At 41.0% G+C, this 10,481-nt stretch overlaps 1 long non-coding RNA gene across 3 annotated transcripts; it reads left to right on the top strand.

Moving 5' to 3' along the window:
* Positions 1 to 3,891: 3,891 nt before the first annotated feature.
* Positions 3,892 to 7,519, top strand: LOC147256115 (uncharacterized). 3 transcript variants are annotated; one of them, XR_015117735.1, is made up of 4 exons: positions 3,892 to 4,959; positions 5,053 to 6,008; positions 6,848 to 6,989; positions 7,094 to 7,519. It is a non-coding gene; the product is annotated as an uncharacterized LOC147256115 (long non-coding RNA). The 3 variants fall into 3 exon arrangements; XR_015117733.1 differs by having other exon boundaries at positions 3,892 to 6,008; XR_015117734.1 differs by having other exon boundaries at positions 3,892 to 6,008; positions 6,848 to 6,977.
* Positions 7,520 to 10,481: the final 2,962 nt, after the last annotated feature.

Here is a 10,481-nt window from a genome sequence, read left to right on the forward strand (position 1 = left end):
TGTTTGGAACCATCATTTCTCTTTTGTTTTGTTTATTGTAGCACTGACTAGAATTATTTTGTTCCTTATAGCATATATTAGAACCTGTTTATTGGTTGCACACTTGATGTCTTTGGACTGTGGGAGGAAGCTGGAGTACCAGAGAGAACCCACACAGGAACAGGGAGAACATGGAGACTCCACACAGAAAGATACCGTGCTCGAGCCGGGGCTCGAACCAACAACCTTCTTGCTGGGAGGCGACAGTGCTGACCACTGCACCACCGTGCTGCCCTAATTTACTTTTAGAGGAGTAAATAGTTTGAATCAGAACGTTTATGTTTAATGAAGTAGAGGTAAAGATACTCATGTACAAATAGGCTTGAGTAATTTGTGCCTCCCCTGTAAATAATAATACTGAATCCGTTTCTCTCTCGCCACAGCCTGATGAATGCCTCACATCAGTTTTCTATGAATGTCACCTCATCTTCTTACTTATATAAATTGATACATAGAAAAATCCAACTGACTGCTTTGTGTCCATTCAGCACAACATTGGCAGGCTTTTCTTTATTACACTGAAACTACTTTCCATTAACAATGTGGGGGATAACATAGATTCCTGGTGCGCTATAGGAAATAAAGATAAGTCCCCAGAAGTGATGCTGTACAAGTGTAAACCTTGAAACCTCCATGAATGCTTCTCCATCTCTGACATAATCAGAATCAGAAAAAAAAAATGGCCTCACAAATCTAAGAGTCTGAGGACTTTTCCATGGTAACAGCCAAAGATTTATCTCTCTGTGTCCCTGAACACACCCAATCATTCAACTGAAAAGCTGAAACTTATTAGAGATCGGGCTGCGCATATTATGTGTTTGTGTGTGTGAGTGTGTGTGTGAGTGTGTGTGTGCGTGTGAGTCAGAGAGAGAAAGAGAGAGAGAGAGCGAGAAAGAGAGAGAGATGGTTTTACTCACTTATTTCAATTAATCCTCATGGGGACTGAAGAAATTTGAAGAAGGCTCTAAGAATGTGAAGAAGGTTCTAATGCCACAAAATGTAATTTCTCTGGTCACAGGCAGAAAAACCAACACACTTCTGCCTTGACTACTAATAACGATCCACCATGTGATGATTAAACGCATCGTCATGACAAATTTGTTGGGTTGACACTGAAAACAATGTGTGTGTGTGATTTTTTTTGTTAAATAACCCTGGAGTTAATTCCACTGTGTAAATGAGTAAATCATATTTTACAATCACTGGATCATAAACATGTGCCGATTTTTTACAGTTTGGTGTTTTTGAGTATCATCTTGATGACGAGATAGGGGTAGGGTGTGCTTCTAGTGTTATCACCAGTTGCATTTGCAACAGAAAAGCCCACCAGCACCATAATAGCTAGCTAAGCTAACCAAAGAAGGGGTATTCAGGCGCATCAATACAGCGACTGAACAAGAAAATGTGGTTACTGAAATTTATAATGGAGACAAAGGAAAATTAACTGTCATTAATTATTTTAACCCATGTAATGCATGAACAAATGACTCTATGGGACGTATTAGTGAGAGAAGTCAAAGAGAAAGATGGTGTGGAGCTTTTAATGCACACAATCGCTTCTGGAGAAGTAAGAACACAGATTTGAATGGTGAGGTACTGGAGGAAATGAGAAATGATAGCATGCTAGTGTGTCTAAATCATGGAAAAGGAACCAGGATAAATTCTTGATCAGAACGCAAGTACTGGAAGCAAAAAATTTCTCAATAATATGTAAAATAGATATTGAATTAAGGTTGATGAAATGTATGCCCATCATGAATGGTGTTTTAAGAAGGCAACATGGGAGAAGTTTGCTGAATGGTTTACAGGTGGATTAAGGGAAATTCCCGAAGAATCAGACCTGAGTATTGATGAAATGAATCATAAGGTATGTATGCGTATCATTATAGCAGCAAGTCAGAGTTTTCCGAATAATATGAGGCAAAGGGAAATGTTAACGTCCCATGGTGGAATTTCGAAATGTACAGAAGCTGTCAAAGATTGAAACGGAGCTTTTAAAATGGTGCGTATAACACTAACAATGGATAAACATGTGGACTATAAAAAAAAAAAGCTTTTGCCAGTACAGTCATTAAAAGTCATTAAAGAAGCAAAAAAGGAATCTTGGAGGCAATTTTGTTCAACTTTTGGAAGGGAAACTACACCGAATGAAATGTGGATAATGGTCAAAAAGATGGTAGGTAAATACAAGCCTCCACATATACCTGCGCTAATAGAAGGACAAAAGGAAGCAATATCAGAAGTGGAAAAAGCCAACTTGCTTAGATACAAATTTGCAGAGATTTGCAAAGGCAACCATTTGGATGAGTGTTTTAGGGAAAGAAAGGAAGCGATTCTGAGTGCTAACATAGACATTCTGAAACCCAGAGAAGAAAATATGTCTACGTTAGATACTGAATTTAGCTTATCAGAACTTAAAACGGTTTTTAAGTAATACGCTTCTCCAGGTTGTGACGATATATGTTATGTAATGATTAGTAATCTACCTGATAAAGTTTTGGAAAAAAAGATTCTTGAATTATTCAGTGAGATTTGGAATGAGGGTAAACTACCAGAGGTTTAGAAAAGGGCCAACACATAGAGACAAACAATCATTCACACTCACAGTCACACCTACGGTCAGTTTAGAGTATCCCACTGGGAAGAAGCCGGAGTACCCGGAGAGAACCCACGCAGGCACAGGGAGAACATGCAGACTCAACACAGAAAGATCTCGTGCCCGAGCTCGAACCCGGAACTTTCTTGCTGTGAGGGGACAGCACGAACGACTGCACCACTGTGCCGCCTGATGTACAATCGGTTGATTGAAAGAGAGAAGAAACAGAAGTACTTGGGGATGTGGTTAGATGAAAGACTTACATGGGAATATCACACTGAGCATATTGAAACGAAATGTAAAACAAGCGTTAAATTTAATGAGGATGATCAATAGACAGTGTTGCGGAGCAGCGAGGCAGTCTTTGATGTACATATGTAGAGCTCTGGTAAGATCTACCATAGACTATGGATGTGCAGTTTATCGTTTAGCCTGTGAAACTTCTTTAAGAAAGCTTGAAAGGATTCCGTTCAAAGCTATAAAAATTGCTTCAGGAGCTATTAAAACAACCCCAACAAGTGCTTTATTCATAGAAGCAGAAGAAGTTTAAGGTACAGTCAGGTTGCTGGGAAGTATGAATAAACCTGCGATTTCAGTTCTTAACGATTGCTGGGAATACCGAACAGAATCAAAAGGGTTTGGCTGGCACATGAATAGTTCAGCTGAACAATATGGAGATAAAGAGCTAAAGTTTAGTCCTTTATTGACATGAAGTACTTCGCCCCCCGGATTCTTCCATCATCAGAAGTTAATAGTGAATTATTGAAAGAGTGAACATCCAAATGAATTAAGTTTTGCAGCATATTGCCAAGGATATTTAAATTCATCTTTTTATGGATATGTTAAAATGTATACAGATGGATCAAAAGATCTTTGATCCATCCAGAATTTTTTAAAATAGTATTGCCATAATGAAAACAATGCAATTTATTTATCATTATTATTTTGTTTGTATTATTTGTATTTGTTTTTGTATTATTATTTTTAATTTATTTGTATGTTTACTTTGAAAGAATACAATGGACTGCAGTATCACTCCAAAAATTAAAAAGGAAGACGAAGAAAACAGTCGGTGCGTCCATACTAAATACTATATACTCAAAAAGTACACAAAGGTTCGGCACAATTTTGAGTGAATCTCCATAATATGCACCAATTCGGACGCACTACTCGGACTGCACACGGCACTTCCTGCTGCTGAGTTGTTACCATGGTGACCACTCCCGTCACCGTAGCTTCAGCGGCAGCAGCAGCGCACCGCTCCGCACCCTCTCTGTGTACCTGATCCGGGAAAAAATGGCCTTTCTCCTTCACTGTGCCGTTTTCTTGTTGCCTGTTCAACTTCTCACAATAACGAGAAACAGAAGAAGAAAGCATGATAGACGTCGGGACTCCAGCAGGGAACTACATCGACAGATACTCCTCTATTCAGAGGAAAAAAGGCAAGTACAGCTAACACTTTTTTGACATCAATCACCATCCTCAGGGAAGATTTACGAAGTTCTATGTAATATACTACTGATAAAACCACACAATGTGAAGTAGGCTAATGAATAAAGAATAAACTATAAAATAACTGAATGCTTTGTCTTAAAGATATGGAATATCTTGTGAAAATATCGAGCACAGTTACCGCAGCAGACCTCCTCAGGTGACGTAATTTATATTTGGCATGTCTACCCATTAAATTAGACACATTTGCAGTACATTGAAATATACTTGTGTAATTTCATAGTTATTTTATTTAAAAACATTAGTATAACGGAAGACACGTTTTGGTATGAACCAGAGGTGTGTGTACTTTTTTAAAGTAACAGCCATCCAAAGTAGCGTGCTTAGCGTTACCATTCATAAGAAACTGTAAACCTATTGCCTACTTTAGTGCCTTGTCACGTGATAACAAAATAATGTGACGTCACGCCCGCGCAACAATGTCCAAACATCGCCGCATCACATTGTGGGAAATCTGTGCTTGGCTCGTGTAAATACACACTAAGAAATTTCTAGGGAATGCGTATGGAGGGTGCATACTCCTGAATACATACTAATGGTTCGGACGCATTAAAAAAAGTCTCACATACTGATTTTGCGTGCTCGACAGGGTGGAAGCACAGGATTAGGGACGCAGCCGGTGTTGTAGCAGTAGATGCCAGTCACGTGCGTGTGTGTGAAAAAGAGATATTTGAAAAGATGGCCAGAAAACAATTGCCCACAGATAAAGTGGCTGGAATGGCACTTCAGTGGTCCGTCTCGGACCAGGAGCATGAGGTCGACCATGAAGAGATTGAAGAGTTTCTTGCAGGAGTGGACCGAGACATGGAGCGGTGAGTAACTGATCCAGTTGTACCAGATGCACGTTCATGGAGCAACAATGAATAATAGGCATGCTATTGTTTACTGATCTCTATTTACGCCAGCCAGCCAGCAGCCTGATTTGCCTGAGGAACGAGTGAATTACCTGCCCGAGTGGGGGGATGGGCGCGCTTTGTCAACAGTATGTCCCAAGTGTGTGAGAGGGACATAGAGGGTGAAATAGCCACGCTGGAGCCACACAATTGCGACTGTCATGGTCATATTCAGTTTCAATTCAGAATTCTTTATTAGCATGATAAGGGCATCTATGTTGCCTTAGCAGGTACAAAACAACAAACATAAAATTACAAATTGTACATAATCCATGTATCACTCGTTCTATTTTCAATTAGTAATAAAAAAATTAAAGAAACAAAACAGAAAGTGACTGGTTATTTTATTTTGTTTTTTATTATGAGCCAAAAAAACAAAACAAAAAAGCCTGGTAATTCATATTTCAATTTTAGGCTCAGATCTAAAATAATGAAATGGAAAAACGGGCCACGGGACTGAATTTGATTTTGATAATTAATTGGTCGGGTTTACTTCACCCAGAAATGATTCAGTGTGCGGTAGTTTGAGTAATGTAGTCGGCTACCATGGAGGCGGTGGAACCACACACTATTTTGATCAAAGACTTGTTAAACAGCGGGTTGGCACACACAGAAATTTCCTGCACATTGCAGCAGGTGGGCATCCCGCTGTGCTCAGAAATGAGTGTTGGGAGATTCTGTGCTCAGTCTGTTCTGAGGAGATAAAGCCATATCTCAGACACAGAGCTGGAGAGAGCTTTGATTCAATCTATACGTGAGGTAAGTTATCATTCAGATTTCCACAGAATATTCAAATATTGTACATTTATATTTATTGCCAGTAAATGTGTAATCCTGTGAGAGATGGGACCATCATATGGCCGGAAGTTCAAGACTGGCCATCTCTTCACTGGGGCTGCATGCGGGAGAAGGTCGAGTTGGAAGAACCCTGAGAGCTCCATCAGCCGGACTATGAATTCCGGCGTCGGGTAATGTTTGTGAATATATTGAGGCTGACAGTCAATCAAAATTCCAAAATTCCTTATTTATTTTTTAGTATGATCAATATATCAGAGGTGCTGTTTTAGATGGTTCCTTAGGCCCTGTCAACATATGTCATGGCTGGGAGAAGTATACCTGTGTGTGTTAGTGACTCTTTTTGGAGTAAGACTTTTATTATTATATGCTCCAGGCAAAAGGGGTAACCGTATGCAGCGGAGGGATATATTCAGATTATTGAAATGTGCAATGAAGGGGCCACTACAACTGTTGAGGATGTAGCGTAACGGTCTCAAGTGAAGTCAGAGAAACCCCATGATCTCTACCTGCATTCTGCCAATGATATCAAGTAATATACAATATTTGCTAATAGTAACCATATGACATCTGCTTTTGTGGATGTTCTCGCCACTAGAGCTAGACAACACATTAGCTAGACCTCAGCTAGCTAGCTATGGCTGTGGAATTAGCCTAGCCTTACCTTGGAGCAGGCGTATGCATGCTTGTTCATTTTCGAGACATTCAACTGGGAGCGGGGCCGTCCACACTGTCTCATCCATCGTAGGCACTGCTGCTGTTGTGTTTTCGGCTTTGGGAAGGGAAGGAACACGACCCCACCAGCCAAACTCGTGGGGTACCTACTGTCTGTTTTACGTCATCCATAGGCACATCGCTTTACCATTTGTTCGAGGTCCGCAGCTTGTCGGACCTTGTTTACTAGTAACGGTTGCTAGGATGTTGCTGATTGGACAGTGACAGTTTGGGGGCGGGGTTTTACGAAAGGTCAATCATTGTCTATCTATCTATCATTTGGACTTTTGATCAACAGAACCTTCGAGTGGAGAGGTTGTGGCCTGAGGTGAACATGAAGGAAAACTTGACAAGATTCTGTGTCTCAAATCTGACATGTCAAGTAAACCAAATAGGATTTGATCGTGGCGCATTCATGGAATGTACAGGTATGATCCCAGGTATGCTTAACTGATTATTTGCTCTTTAGGAATATCATTGATCAATTTTTTTCCACTCCCAATCCATTCAACCTTACCAGTGTTGCGTGAATTCCATGTCTTAGGTCGTGGAATACCCCATGCACCGGGAGCAGGTGGCTGCCTAGCTCGTGTCCCTGCCACAATAGAAGCACATGCCAGCAGTTCCTCAAACATGTATGAGCAAGACTTGGGATCCTCACTGACTTGGGAGTCCGCTTTTGGAGCTGAGAAGCTGTGCAGAACAGAGCTTACCAGAGAACTACCCTGACATCTCTCTTCTTTTTAATGGTTTTGTAAATAATAGTGATATTCCATTCCAAGATGCTTTAATCTAATACATGTGGCTGTAAGCTATGTCTGAAAAAAGAAACTCTTTTAAAGTTAAGTTGTGCTTTCTCACACCCTGTGGTGTTCCAGAGGTACTGGATAAGAAGACTGTTCGGTCTGCTTTTTCTTTTTGGAAAATTTGAATGCAGTTATTGGTTAATATGTCACAAAGCTAGCCTGCCCCCAAGTTGTCAGTTGAATAATTTGGGAAATAAAGTTGTACTTCTTTGAACTGTTTTATTTTACCTGTCTCTGCTTACAAAGGGACAGAACAATATTACAAAAGCTTTGTATGTTTTGTGTCTATGTTTAATTTGTTAGTAGTGCTTGAAAATCTGCTGCAACACAAACAACCACATAGCAACATAACTGAGTCCTTGCTGTATATAATTGTTACTGGACGACAGCAAAAAAACAACAACATAAAATAGTGCAAATAGGAGGTACTTTGTCAACATTAAAGTCAAAATTGCTTTTAATGCGTACTTTAAAACACTGGCCCTCATTTGTCAAACAAGCGTACAAACCGGCGCAAACATGAGCGGAGAAATCAGCGTACGATAGGACTCGTGTGTGATTTACGAAACGTGTATCAAACCAATCGCATACGAACGAGCTGCTGTTGATAAATCGGGCGGCTGAAATCTATCGTAATTACAACCACACCTCTATAAACTCAATTGGGCGGCATGGCTCAGGGGTAGAGTGGCCGTCTAGCAACTGAATGGTCGCTGGTTCGATCCTCGACCCCGGTGACCATGTCAAAGTGTCCTTGAGCAAGATACTGAACCCATAATTGCTCCTGATGAGTAGGTTGGCGCCTTGCATGGCAGCCTCCACCATCAGTGTGTGAATGTGTGTGTGAACGTGTGAATGAGATGACACTGTAAGCGCTTTGAGTACCGCTAAGGTAGAAAAGCGCTATATAAAATTGAGTCCATTTACCATTTATAAATACAAGAGTTGGAAGCCGCACCACAACAGTTTACAACATGGAGAGTCGCAAGCCAGCAGGGAAGAAAACTTCAGACTGAAGTAGAGACACTCATGAGTCTGGTAGACAGCACTGTTTGGTAATGTTTGGTAGCTTGAAATAAGGTATAAAAGGCAAGCCAAAAATGCGGCGGGGTGAGAAATTACAGCTGCGGTCACCATCGTCAACACAGTCAATCGGATTATGGAATATTTAATTTTCTACATCTATGATGATTAATAAAACATTTGATAGTTAAACATTTGATACAACTTAGTTTTACCCTCTCAGAATAATAAAAAAAGGTTCTATTTGCAATAAGGTTAAGAAGAAATGGTCCGACCTAAATCAGTCACATCGAATTGTTCGAGCTATGTTTCCAACAATTAAAATAAGAATTGTGAGCGTAACTCAGCGATGAGATGACCATGCAGTGCGCCCTCCTTCAATCGAGGATCTGCACTGTTGTTTTGAAAAATGGAGGAGTCGTGCATGCCTCCAGGCCATTGCGCTACCATATTCACAGCATTCACTCAGACATCTCTGATTACTTGGACGTTAACTGAGTGGTATTTTTTTGCGATTGGTGTATACCTAATCATTCACGGAAAGTGGTTTCAAACGCCCATGCGTACGATCAATCGCTCCGCTCACGTTTGGAAATTTGGCAATCCCATAAAATACCCTTTGAATCACAACTTTCTGAGCATTATAATACAGGAATTGAATATACTCCACTGAGAGGGAACAGATCGCCCTCAAGACAGCTGGCATAGTTCGGCTGAGTGGTGGCTGGATTTTTCCCAGACCTATAACCGGATCTCCCACTGAAAGGGCCCCTGTTGCCAAGACCCCCAAGGTGGATAGCACCTGCACTGGCTCAGGTATGGCGTTGGAACGCCGGATCTTCATCAGTGACACGACATTTGCTATTAAAACAACTCTCCGACTCCTGTCCATGAACCACAAGCCACCTCACGTCAAATCTAAATTTGCGTACACAAACTCAGACCTGTCGTAAGATTTCACCGCAGAATCCGCTCACGCTCAAATTGATAAATGCCACAGCTTCTGTAGAAATGAATGTACGCACGTTTTACGCTCGTTTTCGGTTGTATGCTCGTTCGATACATGTGGTCCTTTCTTGTACAGCTGTAAATCTCCTTCCTTCACAGCACGAACGTTCCTTGGATTTTGCTTCCAAAATGTTGATCCTGAAAAGAAAAAGAGCTGATTAAGTTGTACACAAAGTATAGAATTCTCAGAAAAGAGTGGTTTTGTCACAACTGGAGGGTTATAAATATTCATTCATATTTATCAATATACCTCTGGTTCCCCCTGTGTCCAAGTTGGGGTTTCCTTGACCGTTGGTAAGGATGATTAAATCCTCTTGTTCAAGGGCATCATTAACTTGTGGTTCCCGTGACAAAAGCCTCAAAGTCGGAGAATTGAACTGTCAGGGCTTTGTTTGTTTCCAAGCTGCCATCCACAAGATCAGGGTTGAAGATAGTCCTGAAGATGTAAATAATTTCAAAATTCATTGTACATTTTTGTAATACAAACAATCTATCAAACTGACTTATGACTGACAGACATACAGATAGACGCACTCTCATATCAGCCTGATGCGCCTATCTGATGTGTTCAAGTATTTGGACACCTTTCGAATGGCTTTGCCCAGGGTGCTCTTGGAGAAGGCCTTGCAGATTAAGCAGAACCTGCAGCAGCACTGGGTGGGCGGAGGAAGGAGAAGCGAGTAGCGTTGCATGGTCCAGGCACACCGGATGGCTCCTCCACATCGTCGCTCTGTCCATGCACTTCATAATGCCCTCTTACTATGAGGTCAAAAGTGCTGAAGTGACCATCATGGCCAGGAAATGTGTCATCATTGGTATCATCAGTGATATAGAGACTGGAGCCACAAACCTTTGAAACAGCAGAGCGAGAGGTTTATGCAAATGTAGGCGAGGCTACCTTTTGTAGTTAAAAGTAGGGTTGAGTGAGTATAGTTGAGATGTGTACAGTTGAAATACCCTGAACATCTTTCCTGCATTGCAAGCACGAGTTGAGATTTTTACTCAGCACATGGATATTAACATCCTCTTTGGTGGTGGGACATTTGAAACGTTTTAGCAACCCCAGTCCTAAAATATTGGCATTAGTCTTTTTAC

Source organism: Aulostomus chinensis, chromosome 9 (genome assembly GCF_037954235.1).
Source record: "Aulostomus chinensis isolate RoL2024-O1b breed Wild chromosome 9, RoL_Achi_v1.0, whole genome shotgun sequence".
Lineage (NCBI taxonomy): Eukaryota > Metazoa > Chordata > Actinopteri > Syngnathiformes > Aulostomidae > Aulostomus > Aulostomus chinensis.